Source organism: Arachis ipaensis, chromosome B02 (assembly GCF_000816755.2).
Source record: "Arachis ipaensis cultivar K30076 chromosome B02, Araip1.1, whole genome shotgun sequence".
NCBI classification, from domain to species: Eukaryota; Viridiplantae; Streptophyta; class Magnoliopsida; order Fabales; family Fabaceae; genus Arachis; species Arachis ipaensis.
The window spans coordinates 47,082,658-47,106,882 of record NC_029786.2 but is presented as its reverse complement, the minus strand read 5'-3'; positions in this window follow the sequence as shown (position 1 = coordinate 47,106,882).

Below are 24,225 nucleotides of genomic sequence, written 5' to 3'. Positions count from 1 at the left end.
AAATCATTTCTAAAATCATTCTCTTTACATTTGTCATAATAAATCTCACCCCATCTTAATCACATTCATTTTTCATCATCTCTAGATAGAATGATCATTCTCATCACACACCATCATCAACTCAGCATCAATCTCATCAATAATCTCATCTACAATCTCATCTTAATTCATATTCAATCATTATTAATCATCACATTCATCCTAATCATGCATCACTTCACATCTCATTCAATTTTCTCAACTTCACTAACTCAACTTTTTGGATTTGGCTTCTAATTCTCCCATCCTTAATCACATCGACTTTACACTACTGTCGAGGTTTATAAAGGTTTAAAAGGCTAAAGGAATGGTTAAAAGGCTTAAAAATACAATTTTGTAAAACCTGGAGGTTGTGCATATTAATGAATTTTTTGCGTACGCATGAGGTGGAAATTTGGCATGTCGCGTACGCAGCACCCCATCTGCGTATGCGAGAGTTGAAAACAGCAGCTTATGTTCGCATCGCATACCATGTCCGCATACCCGAGTCTTACCATTGTGTCATTTTTGCGTACGCATGCCTCCCTCCGCATACGCAGGACCACTGGCAGTGCCTAAGTTCTAAATCGCGTTGCACCTTCGGGTATGCATGACACACCAGAATTGTAAAAAGCTGATATGTTCAAGAATCAGTTTTTAATCCAATTTTCAAACCTTCATATCTTTTTCCACAAAATTCCTTTTTCAACCATTCTTAAACTATTGAAAAGATCGATAAATGAATTTTCATAAAAATCTAGTTTTGTAAAATTTCCAAGTTTGAGGAATGAGTTACGGCCTGCCGAAGTTGGTCAAAAATCTGTTTGTTTAGCAAAGAGAAGAATTTAACAATTTTTCAAAGAGTCACAAGCCTTAACTATTTTTAATCAACAAAATAAACCCAAACCAACTCAATTCAAATATTCACACCCAACCAAATTCAAACCTACATCATTTACTTATTTCAACTCAAATTCCTTCCACTTCACATCTCAATCCTCAATTCCCAATATCCTATCATTCATTCTAACTTTTCACATAATCATTATCAAATTCCTTTCAATTTCAAACATCATTCACACAATACATTTATCAACTTACCATTCTTACGTTTTCTGACCTCCGGTCCAAAACTCATGGCCTCCAGCTCAATATTCATCAATTCAACATACATATAACCCATATTTACATAATTCACTACCAAACACCAATTTCAACAACACATCAACTATGTATCATCACACTATCCTCATCCAAATCATCAATTATCACAACATATCATCTACACATATCAAATTCATCCAAATACATAATCCAAACCTAATTCTAGGGGCATCAAACCTAGAAATTTTTATCACACCACACAATACTTAATTGAAAGTTAAATTGTATATTTAGTGACGGCAGCTCACACCCAACACTTGAGTTCACCACTCCAAGGCCCACCCAAAAGCTCCACAAGCTAATTCCAAGTTCCAAATATGGATTTAAAAGCACCCAATACTCTAATATACACAATTTCATACATATATCAAACTAGGGTTTATAAAATCTCATAAATCACAAAGGTTTGAGGATTTCTTACTTTAACCCACGGAAATAGTTGATGAAACTCATCAATAGCTCATACTAGAGCACCCCTAAACAACTAAAATCACAAGATTTCCTAAAAATCCTAACCAAAACATGAATTTAAAGGAAAAAAGAAACTGAGCAGAGGAGAACAAGATACTCACTGATGTGTGAGCATCTTGTACCCTTTTTCCTATCATTTTCCAGTTGTTTTAGTTAGATTTTATTTAATTTTACTTAATTTTAGTACAAAAATCCTCTTTGGATTCTACTTTGAGTTATTTTAGTATTTTTATGATTTCAAGTAAAATTCGGAGCAGTTTGGCAGAATTTGGAGCTAAAAACAAAAAGTTGGCGTACTCCCCTTGGGGCGCTAAACGCCAAGCTGGTGTTTAGCACCAGCAGCATGCACGAAGTTACTCCCTTTAAGGCGTTAAACGCCTAATATGGCATTTAGTATAACACCCCGAATTTTTAAAATTAAATAATTAGCTATTTATGAATTAAAATATTATATTGAGATATAGTTTTTGAAAAAATTATTTTTAACAAAAATAATCAGAGAAAGCAACGTGGCTTGTGTATAATCTATATATATACATATTAACATGACATGGTTTTAATAAAATAAATCTTTGCTATAGCTTTAATAAAATAAATCTTTGCCTCATTCAGTTTCTTTCATCACCGCATAAGGAAATAAGAGAAAGAAAGAGAGGAACCGAGTCAGAAAAGAGAGAAAGAGCGTGAACTTCATGGAAACATAAATTTTTTGGCTTCGATATTTTGTGATCCGTAACTCCAATGAAAAATCTAATCCGATAAAAATATTCGTATCCTCTTTCTCTACACGTTGGCATTACTTTTGTCCGGTAGAAGTTGATGGTGCATAACTCCTCTTTCCTTTGAGTTTGGCCAATAAGAGTTTTAGGAGGCACATACAATTTCTGACATTTTCTTCTTCAGCCGCTCAGTCAGAAAGCTTCTCTGAAGTTTTCGTTGTTTTGATTTTGTATGGAGGTAGAGTTTGATAACTTTATCATAATTAAATGTGAATTTGATAAGTAAATGTTGATTTGGTTGATTATTGTTTGAGTTTGAATGTGTTTATGTTGAATTATTGTTGTTGCTTGTGATTTGTTGGTTTGGCTATGAGGAACGGCTCAGCTGTGGTTGTTTCAATGATTTTGGGACTATTGTGATGTGGTATTTTGAGAAAATTGATGAGATTTGGTGGTTGAAAGATTAAATTAAAAGTGGAGAAAAATCGGTAATCGAAAAACTCAAAAACGGATTAAAATACAAGTAATATTTTGAAAGGAAAGGACTAAGGGTTTCAATTTTGGTATAAGAAGAAGATTAGTATTTAAACTTTATTTTTGAATGGTAACATTATTTTTGTATATAAAAATCGAGGTACAATTTGTAATTATATAAGTTTCTAGGTATTTTGGGTAATAAATAAAATAGGAGGGTAAAAATGGGTATTTTATAAAAGTTCAGGATTATTTTTATAAATATGAAAATAAGTGAGGATTCCAAATATAATTTTCTAAAATATTCAAGTTAAAAATAGAATATTAAAATGTTCGTGATTTAGAAAGTAATTAATAAAAATTTAAAAATAAAAATAAGGTTTTATAAACTAAGTTTTAAGAAAAGATATATATATATATATATATATATATATATATATATATTATTTATTTATTTATTTACTATTTAAATTATCTTATTTATATTATTTTTATCTTTTTTATTAAGAATATTTAAGTCAAATAAGAACAAACAGAAGAACTCTTAAAAGTTTTAGAGGATGTAGTTGATTTAAGAATTTTATGATTCTTTTTCATAAGATATTAGGGAAAGGCGAGGGAAGAATGTGAAATTGAATTATGATAAAGAATTGAAAGATTGAAAAAAATAAGAGAGGAAGAAAAGAAGCAAGAAAATAAAAGAGAAAGATGAGAAAGGAAAGCAAAGAAAAAGAACAAGAAGATAAGGATATATTAAGTAAAAGGATCTCTGTCACAGAAGAGCAGAGAAAAGTGACTGAAAAGATTTTAATGAATATCTGCCACAGTAGAGCAGATAGAAAAGAAAAGTATTAATTAAAGGAATCTCTGCCACAGGAGAGCAGAGAACAAAGATTAAAAGAATTTGATGAACGTTTGCCACAGTAGAGCAGATACAAAAGAAGGTATTAATTCAAGGGATCTGTGCCGTAGTAGAGTAGAGAGCGAAGATTAAAAAGAAATTGAGTGTTGTTGGGCCTTACTACCAAGTGTCTAGTGAGGACGACGATGAGTAACGCTCACTTGATACTATAGGGACGGCTCAGTGAGGACGGCGATGCATAATGCTCAATGGAGATCGAAAGGAAGGTTCTCCCATGAGGACGGCGATGCGTAATGCTCATAGAAGGGACGTTGGCTGAGATAAGGACGGCGATACGAGACACTTATCTCAGGACCAGTGTTGGGAATTGGGCAACAAACCGACACATGAGCTCATGCCTTGTATAGGATTAGACATGCATCATACTTGTTTGCGTATATTTGTTTGTGATTGTGTTTTCTATGATTGTGTGTGCTTGTGATTGGATTTTATATTGTATAACTGCTGAGTTGGATTATTGGTGCACGAAATTGGCTCCGTAGAATTCGCACAGATAGACCGGCAAGTATACCGGGTCATCCAAGTAATACCTCAGGTAAGTGAGAGTCGATTTCATAGAGATTTTTAGTTTGAGCAAGCAGTGGATACCTTACAGATCTTAGTTATGCGGATAGAAAGGATAGTTGTCACGAGAAAACGCATAAAACAGATAAAATAAATAAAACATTACTAGATAGGTGTGAAATCTATGGTAGGTGAACGGTTGAGGCTTCGAAGATGATTCTTCCTTCTGGATCAACTTTTCTCACCATCTACTCCAACTTCTGATTGATTCATTCCATGGCAGGCTATATGTGATTAACACTGGGTCAGCGGTCATTAATCTCCTCTGCTTCAGATCAAACGCCGGGTCGGCAGTCATCCAATCCAAACAGGGGTGAAGCTCTAGCAGTCTATTCCCTTGGTGATCCTACTTAAAATGCCACAGACAAGGTCAGATCTTCCGGATCAGAGAACACTGATCCTTTGGTTCTAGCCTATACCACAAAGGCCCTAATCGCCCCGCACCTCGGCTGAACTGATGTCTCCAGAAGTCCCTAACAAAGCCGTGGATTAGCCGTCTAAGAGATGTATAATCAAGCTGGTGGTTCAATACTATCCCGTCAAGGACTCGCAAGAACCCATGTGGAATTGGGATGTCGGTCAAGTTACACTCCCAACCCATTAGGATGAAGAACGAAGATACATCTTAGAATAGAATCAAGCATAGATTAAGTGAAATAATGATATTATTAATTCATAAGAATCAGCAGAGCTCTTAACCTTAACCTTAGGAGGTTAGTGACTCATACTGTACAAGGGAACAACATAATTCGAAAATAATGCAAAATGTTCTGATCAAGGGTGATCCTTGTTCTATATATATTGATTTAATAACTAAGGATTACAGAAAATAAGATAATCTAGTCCTATAGTGCAAAAATCTACTTCTGGGGCCTATTTGGTGAGTGTTTGGGCTGAGCTTGAGTGTCTCCACGTGCTAGGACTTCTTAGGGGTGTTGAACGCTGGCTTGGGACTCCCTTTTGGGCGTTTGGATGCCAGCTACTCCCCTTTGGGCGTTGAACGCCAGGAATCGGGTTGGTGGTTGGCGTTGAATGCCAGTTTTGGGCCTTCATTTCTGAAGCAAAGTATAGACTATTATATATTTCTGGAAAGCCCTGGATGTTAGCTTTTCATAGCTATTGAGAACACGCCATTTAGATTTCTATAGCTCCAGAAAAGCTCCTTCGAGTGCATAGCAGTCTGATCCTGACAACATCTGCAGTCCTTTCTTTGTCTCTGAATCAAACTTTTGCTCAAGCTCCTTAATTTTAGCTAGAAAATACTTAAAATCACCATAAAACACACAAACTCAAAGTAGAATAAAAAAATATGAATTTTTCACTAAAACCTATGAAGATATACTAAAACTTAAACAAAACATAATGAAAACTATATGAAAATAATGCCAAAAAATGTATAAAATATTCACTCATCAGAACACCAAACTTAAACTGTTGCTTGTCCCTAAGCAACCAAAAATAGGGTAAGATAAAAAAGGAGAGAAATATACAATAAATCTCAGAGTTCCTAATGAAGCTCAGATTTAATTGGATGAGTGGGACTAGTAGCTTTTTACTTCTGAATAGTTTTGGCATCTCATTTTCCATTGAAGCTCAGTATGGTTGGCATCTTTAGGAAATTAGAATCCAGATGATATTATTGACTCTCCTAGTTCAGTTCTTTTTTATTCTTGAACACAGCTTCTTTAGAGTCTTGGCCGTGACCTTAAGCGCTTTATTTTCCAGTATTACCACCGGATACATAAATGCCACAGACACTTAACTGGGTGAACCCTTTCGGATTGTGATTCAGCTTTGCTAGAATCCCCAGAAAGTGGTGTCCAAAGTTCTTAAGTACACTCTTTGCTTTGGATCATGACTTTAATTCCCCAGTCTCAAGTTTTTCACTTGACACCTTCACACCATAAGCATATAGTGAGGGAAGCAGCTCATTTGAACTGTTTAGGCTAAGATATTTCTTTTAGGCCCTCCTAACCATTGATGCTCAAAGTCTTGGATCTTTGCTCTTGCCTTTTGGTTTAAAGAGCTATTGGATTTTTTTTTCCTGCTTGCTTTTTTTCTCTTTTTTTTCCACATATTTTTTTTTATTTTGCTGCTTTTTCTTGCTTCAAGAATCAATTTTTTGGATTTTTCAGATCACCAATAACACTTCACTTTCATCATCATTCTTTCAAGAGCTAACATTCTTAACTTCAACATCAAACATGCACAGTTCATTCATGCATTCAAAAAATAAAAGCAATGCCACCACATCAAATAATTGAACTATTCTTAATATATAACTCAAAATTTACGTATCATTACTGCTTCTAAGAAAAATCAAGATTTTATCCAAGTTCAACGAGATGATAAGAAGAACATTTTATAGCTAATTGAAAAATAAAAACTTAAATCCTAATAAGGCTTATGCAATTCTGAAATTAAAAGGCAGAAACTTAAATAGAAACTTAAATATACTAGATCATGTAAATCTAAACATAAGAAACAGGAATTAGAATAGCCACAGAAATAGGGAGGTGAAACTCAACCACCTTAATCATGGGACGCGTTAGGCTATTCAGGGGATAATTTCTGATGCTTCAGTTCTTCTAGGTCACGCCCCTGCTTCTCTTGTTGCTTAACCAGTTTGCAAAGAATGCTAGTTTGGTCTTTTTACTCCTCTCTTAATTGATCCAAGGTTGTTTGTAATTGTGCAACAGATGCTTCTAAATGGGTCTAATATTCAATTGGAGGGATCTCTTGCATCTGAAGAGGCTCAGGTGTCTTCCTTTTGGGATGATCAGCTAGTACTTGGGCACTTTCCATCACTTGCTTGGTGATTGGGCTTTCTGCTGGGATAAAGGAGTCTTTGTTAATCATGACTCCAGCCTCTTTGCATAAGCGAAAGCTAAGGTTTAGATAGGCCAATCTGGCTTGAGTTGACATCTTGTTTGGAACCTTGTACAGCTCAAAGAGAATCAGTTGGTGGACTTCCACCTCATTCCCCATCATGATGCAGTGAATCATTACAGCCCTTCTGATGGTAACCTCAAAGCGGTTGCTAGTAGGGAGTATGGAACACCCAATGAAATCCAACCAACCCCTAGCAATTGGTTTGAGATCCAATCTTCTCAGTTGGTTTGGTTTGCCTTTTGTGTTATTGATCCACTCAGTTCAAGGTAGACATATATCTTCTAGAATCTAATCCAGCTTGGGATCAGCTACCACTCTCCTATTGAAGCATTTTGGATCATCCCTAGATGAAAATAGAGTCTTCCCTCGCACCATGGTGCGAAAAGTATGGAATCCTTGTCCATCTTTCTTTTGCTTACCTATCATCCACAGATTTGCATAGAATTCATGGATTGTTGTTATTCCAACATTGATCTCAGGGTCAGCCAGGATCTCCCAGCCTCTCTTTCAAATTTGCTCTTGGATCTCTGGGTATTCATCTTCTTTTAATTCAAATTTGGCTTTCGGGATCACTGTCCTCTTGCACATTATTTTGTAATAATTGTCTTCATGCTATTTTGTGTAGAATCTGAGAGGTTTGAAAAAAACTGTTTGGTTGTCTTCTTTCTTGCTTCTTGAAGTGGAATTTTCACTTTTTGGAGCCATGGAATTTGAATGGAGTGAGAAAGCAAAGCTCTTTTCACACTAAACTTAAAAGGTTTGCTCGTCCTCTAGCAAAAGAGAAGAAAGAAGACGAAGAGGAGGAGAAGAATTCGAAAGGAGTGCGGAGTATGGAGTGTGTGTGGCGAAAGTTATATATATAGGGAGGGAATAGTGGGTTTTCGAAATTAATTAGATAAAAGATAAAGAAGATATGATTCACATCTTAGTACAAGATAGAAAAAGATAAGTTTTAAAATTAAAAGATATAGAAAAGATAAAAAGATAAGATAGAAGGTATGAAAAAGATTTTAAAGTTAAATAAAATATTTGAAAAAGAATTTAAAAAGATATGAAGTTTTGAAAAAGATTTGAAAAAGAATTGAAAAAGATTTGAAAAGATTTTAGATTTTAAAGGAATTTTGAAATTAATAGATGATAGTTAAAAGAATCTTGTTTAGAAGATATGATTGAAAAGATAACAATTGGAAAAGATAAGCTTTGAAAAAGTTAACACTTCCCTAACCTGTGTTGGGCGTTTGAACACCCAGAGTGCCTTGATTCTGGCGTTCAATGCCATGCTAGTGCTCCCTCTAGGCGTTGAACGCCCAGTCAGTGCCCCTGGCTGTCGTTCAATGCCAGCCTGCTACTCTTTTCTGGGCGTTGAATGCCCAACCAATGTCCCCTGGCTGGCATTCAATGCCAGCCTTGCTTCCTCCCTTCAGGGCATTGAACGCCAAGCCAGTGCTCCCTGGTTGGCATTAAACGGCAGGTTTGCTTGGAAACAATTAAGAAAATTAAACTAATGTAATTGAAATATACTTAATGAAAACAGAAATAACTTTAATTATGGTTGGGTTGTCTCCCAATAAGCGCTTCTTTAACGTCATTAGCCTGACGATACTGCTCTCATGTCATTAACAGGGTGGATTTTTCTTGCTCAACTTCACCACCCAAGTAATGTTTTTCTCTTTGGCCATTAACAGTAAATCTTTTATTAGAGTAATTACTACGGAGTTCTATATAACCATAGGGTGATACATTAGTGATCAGGAAAGGTCCCGTCCAACGTGACTTAAGCTTTCCAGGGAAGAGTTTCAGTCTAGAATTGAAGAGCAGAACTTTCTGTCCAGGTTCAAAGACTCTAGAAAAAATCTTTCTGTCATGCCACTTCTTGGCCCTTTCTTTATAGATCTTTGCATTTTCAAATGCAACAAGTCAGAATTCATCCAACTCATTTAGCTAGAGCAATCGTTTCTCTCTTCCTGCCTTTGCATCAAGGTTCAGGAGTATGGTTGCCTAGTAGGCCTTGTTTTCCAGGTCCACTAGGAGGTGGCATGCCTTCCCATACATCAATTAATATGGTGATGTTCCTATAGGGGTCTTAAAAGCTGTTATGTATGCCCAGAGTGCATCATCAAGCTTTCTTGCCCAATCTTTTCTAGAGGTATTCACCATTCTTTCCAGGATTCTCTTTAGTTCTGTATTTGAGACTTCAGCTTACCCATTTATCTGTGGATGGTTTGGGGTGGCCACTTTATGGCAAACCCCATATCGGCTTAGCAAAGAGTTAAGCTGTTTATTGCATAAATGAGTTCCTCCATCATTGATTAGTGTCCCAAGAACACCAAACCAACTGAAGATGTTCTTCTGAAGGAACTTCATTACTACTCTAGTGTCATTTGTGGGTGATGTGATTGCCTCAACCCCTTTAGACACATAATCTACTGCCACAAGGATATCGGTATTTGAGTATGAAGGTGGAAAGGGACGCATAAAGTCTATATACCTCATACATTAAACGGCTCAATCTCTAGGATTCCTTGCTGAGGCATGTCGTGACCACGAGGGAGATTGCCAGCCCTTTGGCAACTGTCATAGTGAGGGACAAACTCTCAGGAATCCTTGAAATGTGTGGGCCAGTAGAAACCACTTTGGAGGACTTTAGTGGCTGTTCGCTCTCCTCCAAAGTGTCCTCCATAATCGAAGCCATGGCAATGCTATAGAATTTTTTATGCCTCTTTTTCAGACACACAGCAGTGGATTATCCCATCCGAGCATCTCTTAAAGGGATATAGTTCATCCCACAAGTAGTATCTAGCATCATGAATGAGCTTTTGGGCTTACTGCCTACTGTATTCCTTGGGGATGAATCCTATAGCCTTGTAGTTTGCAATATCTGCAAACCAATGTGTCATTTGGATAGCAAAGAGTCGTTCATCCGGAAAGGTTTTAGACACCTCAATAGAGGGAGGAGATGTTCTTTCTACTGGTTCAATCCGAGACAAGTTGTCAGCCACTTAATTTTCTAACTCTTTTCTGTCTCTAATTTTTATATCAAACTCTTGCAGCAGTAATACCCATCTTATCAGTCTGGGTTTAGAATCCTGCTTGGTGAGTAGATATTTGAGAGCAACATGGTTAATATAAATAATGACCTTAGATCCTATGAGATAGGATTTAAACTTGTCAATGGCATAAACCATTGCAAGTAATTCCTTCTCTGTGGTAGTGTAGTTCTTCTGCGCATCATTTAGAACACGACTGGCATAATAAATGACATCCAGAAGCTTGTCATGCCTCTGCCCCAGAACTGCGCCAATGGCATGGTCACTGGTGTCATACATCAGTTCGAATGGTAAGTCCCATTTGGGTGCAGAGATGATAGGCGCAGTGATAAGCTTAGCTTTCAGAGTCTCAAAGGCCTGCAGACACTCTTGGTCAATGACAAATGGAGTGCCGGTAGCTAGTAAGTTGCACAGGAGTTTTGCGATTTTTGAAAAATTCTTTATAAACCTCCTGTAGAATCCTGTATGTCCCAGAAAACTTCTGATTCCTTTGACATTAGTGGGTGGTGATAATCACTCAATTACCTCCACTTTATCTTGATCCACCTCTCCCTTGTTCGAAATCCGATTCCTAAGAACAATCCCTTCAGAACCATGAAGTGACATTTTTTCCAGTTTAAAACCAGGTTTGTCTCTTGGCATCGTTTGAGAACTAGGGCCAGATGGTCAAGGGATGAGTTATATGAGTCTCGAAAGATGGAGTAGTCATCCATGAATACTTCAAGGAATTTCTCCACCATATCAGAGAAGATGGAGAGCATACACCTCTGAAAGGAGGCAGGTGCATTGTGATAAACCCCAATTTTGTGGTTTATCTTGTGCTTAATTTGGGGAATTTTATCACCTTTTTCTATATTTATTCCATGAAATAGCATGGTTTTATAATTCTCCCTTGAATTGTGCTTAAATGTGAAAACATGCTTTTTAGGCCCTAAAATTGGTGATTTTAATTCACTTTAATTCCATTCGATGCCTTGATATGTTTGTTAAGTGATTTCAGGTTCATAAGGCAAGTATTGGGTGGAAGAAGTGAGGAGAAAAGCATGCAAAGTGGGAGAACTCATGAAGAAATGAAGGAACCGTAAAGCTGTCAAGCCTTACCTCTTGGCACTCAATCGACCATAACTTGAGCTACAAAGGTCCAAATAAGATGGTTTCAGTTGCGTTAGAAAGCTAACATCCGGGGCTTCGAAATGATATAAAATTTGGCATATGTTGTTTCGCGTATAGGGGTGAGCACACGCCATGTATGCGTGTGCGCCGATGCTACTCATGGCCCACTAAAGTGAAATCGTCTCTAGCGATTTCTAAAGCACTTTGGGCCCAACCCAACTCATTTTTAATGCTATTTCATGCAAAATTCAAGCTTGGGTAAAGGGGGAGTAATTGTTTGAAGTGTTAGCATCATGTAGAGTAGTTTCTAGAGAGAGAAACTCCCTCTTCTCTCTAGAATTAGGGTTCTTAAGATAATCTCTTCTAGATCTAGGTCCAATTTTATGATTTTATCTTGTTTTCTTTATGAATTCTTACTTCTACACTTTCATTCTCTTAGTTTGTGATGTTAATTTTACTTTTATGCTTCTTTTATGTTCATGGACTCATGTTAGATTTGGATCTCTTTAATGCAATTTAATGTTTGATGTTCTTTTAATTGTTGATTTGAGTTGTGATTTACTTTTTTTGCAATTGGTAGTTGGTAGATTTATATTTCTTGCACTTTTATTATGCTTTATTTTTATGCCTTCCAAGTGTTTGACAAAATGCTTGGTTGGATGTTAGAGTAGATTTTGAGCATTCTTGGCTTGGAAAAAGTAATTAGGCAATCTTGAGTCATAAAAACCCAACTCATGTTAATGATCTAGAGTTGTTAGCTAATATTGTTTTCATTGACGCTAATCTTTTGCTAATTTAATTAGTAAGTTGATTTGGACTTTTGGATTGAGATTAGCTAGTCTTGTTAGACTTTCTCTCATGGAAGATAACCTATATCTTCTTCCAATGCTGGAGATGACTGTGATTCTTCATTGAAGCTTTCATTCCCTACAACATAATTGTAACCAAACTCATAGCCAAAATAGTGAGAATTCATAGTGACAAGAGAAAATAAAAATAAAAATAAAAACAAATACTAATAAGAACTAATAAAAACTAACTCCTAAAGCAAGCAAAAACTAACAAAGTAGCATATTCACAATATCAACATATATACAATAGCCAATAACATAACACCATTGCAATTCTGCGGCAACGGCGCCAAAAACTTGAAAGGGGTATTTTTGTCAGTTGAGAATTTCACAAAATAATTCCGTTGATAGTATAGTTCCCAACCAACAAATAATACTCAATCAAAGTTTTAATATTGGTTGTCACAAGTACAAACCCCAATAAAATAACCGAGAGTATTCAAACCTCGGGTCGTCTCACAAGGAATTGCAATGAAGTAATCAATTATTGGCTATGAAGGAACAAGAGGAGTTTGATTTGGTGATTTGTCAAGAAAAGTAAATAACAAGAAAGTAAATGACAATTAACTAATAAAGGAAAGGAAAAGAACTCTTGGCTAAGACATGGGAATTGAAATCACCATCCTTGTCTACAAACCATGTATTGACAATTATGAGGGACCAACCCATCCAGTCTACTTTTATGCTTGAAGTATGTCAAAAGTCTACTTAAATCATGAACACTTTCACTAGTCTAAGCTAACCAAGGATTCGAATTAAGGTCATTCATTTTTTCGCTTAGAGTTAATGATGTGCTAAAGTAAAGAACGGATGGGCTGAAATAGGCTCAACATTGGTTTGCAAAGGATAATGAAAGGGTAAGGCCATATGGGTATGTGAGCTATAGTGAAACAAAGGCCTCAATCACATAAGTGCATGCATACATCAAACAATGGAAATATAGAATCAAGCAAGACAAAGATCACAATTTTAGAGAGAACAACACACAGCAAAACAAAGTATTGGTTGATAAAATGTAACCAATCAAATAGGTTCAAAATCTTACTGGGTTTTGTGTGTTCGAGCTCTAAACCATGTTCCAAAATAAATTTCTTCAAGCAAGTTCAACAAAAATTTTAATTCAAATTAGTAAAATGCTATAAAATAGTTTCTTGAAAAAGAATTCATCACATCAACTAAGTAGTACATACATGCAAGCAACTAACTAATCTAACAAAGAAAAGTAAGAATTGGTGTTGGGAAAAAGAATTGTTACCCATGAAAGTTGGTATCAACCATCCCACACTTAAAGATTGCACCGTCCTCGGTGCATGCAAAGATGTGCAAGTGGACGGATGGCTACAACTGATGCTTTTCCTCAAAAGATAGTGCATAGGAACTTCTTTGTCCGCCCCATTTAGAAGTTTTCCATTTCCCTTCTTGGTGGCCAACCTTGAAAGAAGAGGAAAAGAAAGAAGAATGACCCACAAACAAAGATATGCAAACAAATAAAATATGGGTGGGCTAATGCCAACTAATAATGAGGTTCTCAATTACATGGTAGGTACAACATGCAAGTGAGAAAATAATATAGGCGAATGGCATATCGATAGTGCAAGAATTGCAATAATAGGGGAGAGAGTGGGTCATGAAGGACAATATAAATTCATATCAATGCATAAGGAATACAAGTTTCATAAAAGGTTGGCAATGACCTATAAATAATATCACTCAACAACATAAAACAAGTCACTAAGCACCAAAACAATGCAAGAATATTCAACAGATGAGTAAGAACATTTAACACCAATTGTTAAAATATAGCAAACTTAGAAAAGAAAATAAAAACATGCACAAAGTGAAAATGTAAAAAATGAAAATAGGCCAATGCAATAAGTAAAAGAGAATGAAAGAGGATAAGGATGAGAAGTTAAAGAAATTAAGAAGAAGAAAGTAAGAAAGGAAGAAGAAAGAAAGAGAGAGGAGAGAAGAAAGGAGAAAGAAATGGGGTAGAGAAACGACGCATAAGCATCGTCCACGCGCACGCGTGGGTTGCAGATTGGGGAGGCGACACGTACGCGTCGGTCACGCGTATGCGTGAGAAGCAGAAATTAGAAGGTGACGCCTTCGCGTGGGTGTGAATTGGGCTCCTCGCACAACACGCGCACAGTTCCCGCGCAACTCTCGGGTTTTTGTACCAGAGAGCGCCAGCATCCATATGACGCGTGCGCACCGGCCATGCATGGGACACTTTTTTTTTTTAATAAACCAACAAGCTATCAAATTAATGCCAAACACTATTAAACATGTGAAACCACAACTTAAAACCAAATAAACCCAACTAAAATTGAAAATTCAACTTATTACCAATATAAATAAAAAGGGAAAAATGGAAGAATTTACCATGGTGGGGTGTCTCCCACCTAGCACTTTTAGTTAAAGTCCTTAAGTTGGACATTTGGTGAGCTCCTTATCATGGTGGCTTGTGCTTGAACTCATCTTGAAACTTCCACCAACGCTTGGACTTCCAATGAGCTCCAATATTTCCAAGTGAATTCACCAAGCCTTGATGAAGTTCTTCACAAGCTTTGAGCTCCCAAAGTCGATCCTCTTGTATGCCGGGATCCCAAATCTTGTTTCTACACCCGTCTTTAAGTGGATCATCATTGTTCCAACCAGGTGGCAAGCAATCTGAATTCTCTATGAAGTACCAAACTCTTCTCTTAGATCCCACCAATTGATCACTAGTCCAACCCTTGCATCTAGCTCTTGAAATCTCAAACCTTGATGAGTTTTGATTTGCAACTCCAACCACTAAACATCCTTCTTTTACGCTTCATTCCACAAAGCCTCCTAAGTTGGCCATCTGTTTCAAGCATACCATACTCAAGTGGGACAATAAAGCTAAGAGAGATAAGTTTTACCCACTCAAATGAAGGAGTAGATGGCAACCTAGGTAGGGAAGTCCCCAACGATCTTGACAAAGCATATTCAACTCCCGTCCAACCTTGCCGAAGGACTTCCACCTTTGGAAAAGATTCTTCACTTTCAAACTCTTCCTCACCGAGTTCACCCAAATCTTCTCCGTCACTCAAATCATAAATATGAGGTTGAGGGGAATCAACTTCAACGTTGCTTTCAATGTCATCGGGAGAAGGATCTTCAAACTCAAGGGGTTCACTTGTGGATGAAAATTCATTATTAGGATGGCTTGATTCATGGTCATCGTCACCAAGGGAACTTGTCTCTTGATCTACCCCGTCCAATTCTTTATAGGGAACATGCCTTGGAGGTTGTGCACTATCCTCCTCAACATCATTTTCAAGCTTCTTAGGCGAATACTCTACAACTCTAGATTCCCATAGAGGTTCAGCATCTCCTAAGTCTTTGACCACTTCTTCCTCTTCATCAATTACGGCTTTCTCCAATTGTTCTAATACAAAGTTACATTCCTCACTTTTCACCGGAGTTCCTAATTTCTTCTTCATGCTACGTTCCTCATTAGATTCTCTACATGCAGCCATGGGGGTACTTTGAGTGTTGAAGCGCAGTGATGCTAAATTATCTACTACCTCAGTCAAGGTAGCCATGAACTCTAGTGTCGTCCTTTGCATCTCTCTTTGCCCCTGAAGAAGAACACCAAGCATTTCATCTATTGGAGACTAGAGTGGATATGAGGGTTCATCCGTTGGGAGAAGGGGTTCATGATAGGAGGGTGGTTCATCATGATAAGGATGTGGCAGTTCAACACTCTCCATCTTTTCCACTTGTTGCACGAGTCCCTTATCCTCAAGTTGAGATTCCAATATCTCCTTCATGCTCCGCTCTTCGGTTCACTTTCCATATTCATCCGTGGAAACGCTTTGTTTGTTGCATGAGTCCCATGGGTCGAACTTTTGACGGATGGTTGCTTGAAGTCGATCCATTGCTTCCTTGAGACGATCCATTGGATCTTGTTCCACTTGGCTATCATAAGTAGGATCATAGTGCTCTTGAATTGATGGATATGGAAATTCTCCTATGGTGGGTTGTGGTGGAAAAGAAAATTTATCTTGTGGTTGAAATTTTTCATACATTGGAGGTGGTGTATATTGAGGTGGTGGTTCTTGGGAGTATTGAGGTTGGAATTGTGGTGGTTCTATATGTGGTTCATATGGCTCATAAGGTGGTTGGTATGGTGGATAAGGATATGGTGTTTGGTAAAATGGAGCTTGTGAGTATGGTGGTTGAGGGATATACTGAGGAGGGGGTTCATAGGTATATGGTGGTGGTTGTTGATTGTCACGAAGAGGTCCATCAAGACCATTGTCTTAGTATGCATCATGGAATGGTTATTGCTCATAGTACATTGGAGGAGGTTGTTGCCAAGAGGGTTGATCAAATCCTTGTGGCTCCTCCCATCTTTGATTGTCCCATCCTTGATGCAAACCTTCATTGTAATCTCCACTTCCTACAACATAATTGTAACCATACTCATAGCTAAAGGGGTGAGAATTCATGATAGCGAAAGAAAATAAAAACAAATACTAACAAAACTAATGAAAATAAACTCCTAAAATTAGCAAAAACTAACAAAGAAACAAAAGGCAAACATATTCACAATATTCACAATAATCAATAATAAAGAACATATTTGAAATTCCCCGACAACGGCGCCAAAAACTTGACGGAGGAAAAATATCGGTAAAGATTTTTACAAAAATTATCGCGTTACAAGTATAGTTCTAAACCGACAATTAAACCTCAATCAACGTTTAGATTGTTTGTCACAAATACAAACCTAATAAGATAACCGAAGTATTCAAATCTCGGGTCATCTCTCAAGGAATTGCAGGGAAGTGTATTTATTATTGGTTATGAAAGATATATTTTTGGGTTTTTGAAATGAGGAACAAGAAAATGTAGATTGTGAGAAAAATAAACTAATAACTAAGAAGGCTCTTAGCAAGGATTGAGAATTTGAAGTCCTATCCTTATTATCATCATCAATTGTGATGGTAAATGTGAATTTCCTTCACTTAGTTAACCTCTAACTAATGGAGGAAGGTCAAGTGCATACAATTAGTTTGAACTTCACCAAAGCGAGTATCTCACTGTGTGTTGACTAGGACTTGTGAACTCAAGTTAATTGTATGCACTTGACCTTCCTCCATTGGTTAGAGGTTAACTAAGTAAAGCCAATTCACATTTATCATCACAATTGATGATGATAATAAGGATAGGACTTCTAATTCTCAATGCTAAGAGCCTTCTTAGTTATTAGTTTATTTTTTCTCGCAATGTATATTTTCTTGTTCCTCATTTCAAAAACCCAAAAATATGCTTTTTCATAACCAATAATAAATACACTTCCCTGCAATTTCTTGAGAGACAACCCGAGGTTTGAATACTTCGGTTATTTTATTGTGTTTGTATTTGTGACAAACAATCTAAACGTTGATTGATGTTTAATTTTCAGTTTAGAACTATACTTGCAACGCGATAATTTTTGTAAAAAGCTTTACCGACATTTTTCCTCCGTCAAACATCAACCCATAAGTCCTCCTAGCTACTAATTGACTTAGTAGTAGGCTAGTGTTAATGGGTATCAAATTGACCACTAAGGATTCTCAAATCACCAATTCAATTAGACCCAAAGACTCAAGATCATCCAATTTCCTTAGCCTAGGCCAAGAGTAAAGAAAACTACCCTAAATTCTAGAGAGAAGGGAGAGCTTCTCTCTCTAGAATTCTAACCTAAAACATAATGAAAACTAAACTATGATTATGTGGCTCATTCCCCTTCAATCCTTAGGTTCAATAGTATCATAAATGAGTTGGATTTGGGCTTGGATGGCTCAGAAATCGCCCCAGCGTATTGCCTTTAAGTTGGTCACGTGCTGCTTCCGACTCGTACGTGTGGGCCACGCCACGTATACATGTCTCTTGACAGATTTCCTCCCATACATACGCATAGGCCACGTATACACGTCGCCTGGCAGATTTCCTTCCCACGTATACACATGGGCCACGTATATTCATCGCCCTGAATTCAGAAAATCCTCATTTCTTCATGAATTCTCCATTTTTACATGCTTTTTCTTCATTCCTTCAATCCAATCTTTGCCTTCTAGACCTAAAATCACTTAACAAATATATCAAGACATCGAATAGAATTAAAGTGAATTAAATTTATCAATTTTTGGGCCTAAAAAGTACGTTTTCACTCTTAAGCACAATTTAAGGAGAATTTACAAAACCATGCTATTTTAGTGAATAAATGTCAGAAAAGTTGATAGAATCCTCTAAATTCAACAAAGATGAAACCCTAAAAATGGGGTTTATCAACCTTTCCACACTTAAACAATAGCATTTTCTCATGCTAAACCAAGAAGGATAAGAAACGGTATGAACATTTATTCAAGATAAACTATCTATATGCAATCTATCTAAGTGCATACAACTACTTGATCAAAACAAATCAATTCCTAAGAATACATATATGAATACGAGGGCTAAGGCAATCATGATTAAATCATCTCCATAATTGAATTAAGTTATTGAAAGAAATTTACAAACTTGCAAGAAAAGAAATAATAATAGGTGGAGGCATAGAATTAAATAATCGAACCCTCACCGGATGTGTATCCGTTCTAGTCACTCATGTGTTTAGGGTTGATTCACTCAATTCTCCTCTAATCATGCTTTCTAAGATTTCTTTTTCATCTAACAATCAACAATTATTCAATGCATTCATACATATATCATGAGGTCTTTTCATAGGTTGTAATGGGGTTAGGGTCAAGGTAAGGTTATATATGGCTAAGTAAGCTTGAAATTTGAATCCTTGATTAACTTAAGCTCTCACCTAACCTACAACCTATACAATTCAAATACAAACCTAACTACCCATTCTTAACTTTTTCACAGACTCATGTATTCTCTTTTTTATCACAACACATATGCATTGTTATTATTACTTTACTTTGGGGCATTTTTTTCCCCTTTTTATTGCTTTCTTTTCTTTTTCATTCATTTTTTTTATATATGTATATTTTTTCTTTTATTTTTTTTTCAAACTAAAAATATATACAAGAGCATCAATGCATATCGTTTAACATTTAATGCATGAGTATGTACACAATTTCCAAGATCTTCTATGAAAATACAAAACATACTTTTACCTCAACCAATGTCCCAAGTTTCCCCATACTTGAATGATACACACACTCACTAGCCTAAGCTAATCAAAGATCCAAATTAAGGACATTTATTGTTTTTCGCTTTAAGGCTTGTAATGTGCTAAAATTAAGAACAATAGAGGATTAAAATAAGCTCAAAATTGGCTAACAATAGTTGATAAAAGGTAGGCTATTTAGGTAAGTGAGCTAAATGCATGTATACATGGAATAATGGACATAAAGAATCAAATAAATCAAAGATTACAATCATAGAAAGAGAATAATCACACATAATTAGGGTCAAAACTCACAAGGTTGTATGTTCTTAGCTCAAAAACATGTTCCACAATGTATAATTCAAGCAAGTTCAATGAAAAATATTTACTCAAATTAATTTGGATGTCAATGCCCTATTAAGAATGTTTTTCTTAGAGAATTTCATTATTTTAACTAAGCTTATTATACATATATGCAAACCTAGAAAATGCATCTAAAATTTCTAAAAGACCTAATAATAAAAGAAAAATAAAATGTGAAAGTGTTAGAATTAGAAATTTGTCACCCAAAAATGACCGTTTGGGTCGGACGACCTCCCCACACTTAAAAGTTTGCACCGTCCTCGGTGCATTCAAAGATGAGCAAGGGGGATATGGTGACTTTTCGGATTGCCACCTTCAGCTGGTGGATCAACCGGTTGCTGCATGTTCTTTCTTCCGCTTCCCTTGTTGCTTATGGTGCATCCTCCATGAAAAATAGAAAACCAGATAAGAAAACAAGTAAATGCAAAAGCAAGGAAACATATATTGTTGGAATGAGGTAATAATCACTAGAATGAAGTGAGTGACCCAATGTGTGACATGGATAAAAGTAAGTGTGCATTCTAAGTTACATGCGGTTTAGAACACACACACTAAGATAAAAAGCTATGTCACAGTTACACAAAAGGAACATGCACTTCACTCATTCTAGTGTGCTTGAGATGCTTCAAAGGAAACTTGTAAGTTAAGACCAACAAATAAGTCATAAAGAAGCATGAAAGCATTCAAGCGATAAAAAAACAATTGTGAAATGGAAGATGAAGGGACATTGGTCGATGTGCAAGGAGACTTTAATGATAAAGGAACAATGAAAATCACACATCAATCAATGACACACTTTGAATTTTGGTTCCCATCACCTAGTGGACATAAAATAGGACAATGGTTGCTATGCAAAGTAGTAAAAGAGACTAGAGGTGAAATTAATCACATAGCAAGCAAGGTCCATATAGCTTGACAATTTCAAAAAGATGTCATTAGGTGAGCTTACAATCCAAATTCACAATTGGGGCATTATGCCAAAATGACTAGTTTCACGTATGTGTAGAGCACGTAGTTAAACAATTGATGGTCAACATGTCCTAAAGGAATAAGCATAACATATAGATGCATATGATCAAGAAACACAATGCATTAAGATAAATTCACAACATCCAACATCAAGAAATTGTCTAGTCAAAGTAAAGAGTTCCAATCACATGTTGGCTAGCTATAACATGCAATTCAAAAGATTTAGAATGCTTGAACGGCAATTCTCATGCACTTGGTATGCACAAAATTAAGCATGAAAAACTCAAAACCAAGTAACAAATTAACCTCAATAAAGGATTCCAACAATGAATATTAACAACAATGATGCTAGGATTGCATCTCATGGGTAATCAGCAGCAATTAACATCAAAATTAGCAAATTAAATCAATAATCCAACACTTAGCACCAAAAAAGAAAATTGAAGTAACTAACTAACTAAAGGAGAAGACGGTAGATGGTGAATGATAGTGGTGGGTGATGGTTGGAAGAGGGAAATAAAAAGAGAGAAAAAGAAAAGAAATGAAAAGAAGATAGGAAAAGAAAGGTGTGTAAACAAGGCAAGGGTCACGCGTACCCGTGACAGGGGAAAAATGGAGATGACGCGTACGTGTGGGTCACGTGTACGCGTGGGCTGGAATTTGTGCTAAACGCACAGTTTTGGCACTCCACCAGCACAACTCTCTGGTTTTTGGCCCATGCAGCATCAGCATTAGCGCGACACGTGCGCGTCGGCCACGCACACGCGTGGGCGTCACTTTTTTTTTTTTTTTAAGAAAGCATAAAAATAGAATTAAACACAACAAAAATCTTTTTAGTTTTTGAAAAATTTTTCAAATACTATACTAAGCAACTCAAACAAAACTTTCACTTCAAACAAAATGTAATTCAAAACAACTAATCTATTTCAAACCATAAATTTAACAAACAACTAGCAACCAAAATAATACATACAAAGGCATAGAAAAGAGGAAAACTACCTAATAATGGTAACTTAATTCATTTGTTGATTATATATACAAGAGAATGAAAAGAGTTTACCATGGTGGGTGTCTCCCACCTAGCACTTTTATTTAAAGTCCTTAAGTTGGACTTATGGAGAGCTCTAATCAAGGAGGCTTGTGCTTGAATTCATCTTTGAACTTCCACTAATGCTTGAATTTCCAATAAGCTCCATCATTCCATGTCAATTGCATCAAGCTTTGATGGAGTTCTTCATAAACCATGAGCTCCAAAAATTGATTCTCTTTTTGTGATCCGGGATCCCACACTTTGTTTTCACACCCATGTTCTAATTTATCATCATGATTTCATTTGGGTGGTGAGCAAGCGAAATTCTCATTTGAGCACCAATTTCTCCTCCTAGATCCATATAATTTAGCATTCCTCCAACCATGGGACCTATTCCTTCAAATGAAAGTGTCACATAAAGTTTGATGTTGCCACTTATCTTTTATGCAATGTATCATGCACACCCTCTTGTTTTGTAATCATAATGTCTCTGTTTCTTGTGCCTCTATTATATTTTTAATTTTAGCTTGCTTAAGCACATGCATTACTTACAATTCATTGTTTAAGACATTCATGACCCATCATAGACCCTATCACCACTGTTTTAATTGTTTCTTGAGGGTAAGCAATCATTCTAAATTTGGTGTGGGAAGGGAAAGAATGGGAGGAAAAGGACAACAACAATGAAGATGAACTATAAGGTGGTAAAGTTCCTTTTTCCTCTCACTTATTTCCAGCACTTTAAATTAAATGATTGTCTTCTATTTTCTTTGTATGTATGTGTGATTGCTCCTTGTGAATAAGCATAGTTTGATGTTTGAATTATAACATGTTGCTATGACATTATGACTACCATCTTGAGTTTTGTAAGTCAAAGTGGGTGAGTAATCATGATCGTAAACAAACAAGGTAATTAAAGAAGAAGTTAGCATGAGCTTATAAGTATTGGGAAGCTAGCATAACTATTGTTGCTCAATTGCATTTGAATTTGTTTAATTGAAGTTTTCATCTAGGATAATTTATGAAATTTTTTTGAAATTATTAAAACCTTGAAGAAGCAAATGCAATTAAGGAAAGAAAAGAAAAGGGAAAGAATGAAAAAGCTGAAGGCTCTGAGTACCAATGACAATTCATTTGTTAAGTACTTGTGGCATTTATGTATCAAGTAAAAAGTTTGAAAACAAAACACTTAGAGTCAAGGCTAGGCTCAAGTGCAAAGCACTCCCTCAAATCTCAAGGCTCTGAGCATCAATGATTAGAGAGTCAAGAAAAGAAACAAATGAGTATAAAGAAATCCTCTAATTAAATGCTTGTGGTACTTATGTATCAAGTGGTAATACTTGAAAACAAAGCATTTAGAGTCCTAGCTTTGAACTCATGGTGCAAAGCACCCAAAAAAAATAAACCAAGAAGAGAATGAAAAGCTTGCTTCAAGGAAGGAATAGAAAGAAAAGATTTCATAAAGTAAGCTAGATAGAAGCATCAATCATTTGAATTTCTTTTGTGATTGTTTCATGCATAGAAAACTAGCTAACCATGAACATTACACTGCTATTCTTCTTATCTTGGATTGTCAAACCCTATTGCATGATTCTCTTCTTGCTTGGGGACAAGCAAGGTTTAAGTTTGGTGTTGTGATGACTACGCATCATGTTATGTTTTTCTATGCTTTTTCACCTTTAATTTTCACTAATCATGCTTAATTATTGAATACTTTTGTGCTTAAATCATATATTACCTTTAATTCTTTGATTTTGTTTGAATTTGTAGAAATTGATGGAAAAGGAAGTAAAAAGCACAAAACAAGCATGAAAAAAGAAAGGAGCTTAAAAGATGAAGCAGGCAAGAAGAAGCAGAGAAAAGCAGGAAGGAGGTGTGGCGTTAGTGGCCAAGTTAATACCACTAACGCCAGTGTCAACTCAGAGGAACCAAGGAGAAGTGGCGTTAGTGGCCAAGTTAGTGCCACTAACACCAGTGTTAACGTGGAAGACACCAAGAAGACCTTCGTTAGTGGCCAAGTTAGTGCCACTAACGCAGGCACTAACGTGGGCAACACCTCCAAGAAACCAAGAAGTCCTACGTTAGTGGCCAAGTTAATGCAACTAACGCAGGGGACTAACATGAGCGACACACTCCAAGGGGCCAAGTGTAACGGCCTAGCTTTTAGCCTCGAAGAAACAGCGGTTTTTCGGGATCAAAAGGAAATTTTATGGAATTTTTAGGAATTTTAGTGCATATAAGCACCTCTGCTGCACAGGTGCTATGTCATCAAGCTGCTGAGTCAGCAGCTTGACTGCACCAGACACCTCTCCTGATCTAAGTAAGCACGTCGTGAAAAGTTGCGTTTTTGAGCCACTTTGAGTCCGAATTTCAAATTTCTGATTTCCGTGGTTAGTCTCTATGTGACGAGCTGGTCTCAAATTTCGAGAGAAAAATTATATTAATATAATATTCATATATTATTATTTTATTTGGAATATTATATTATTATTT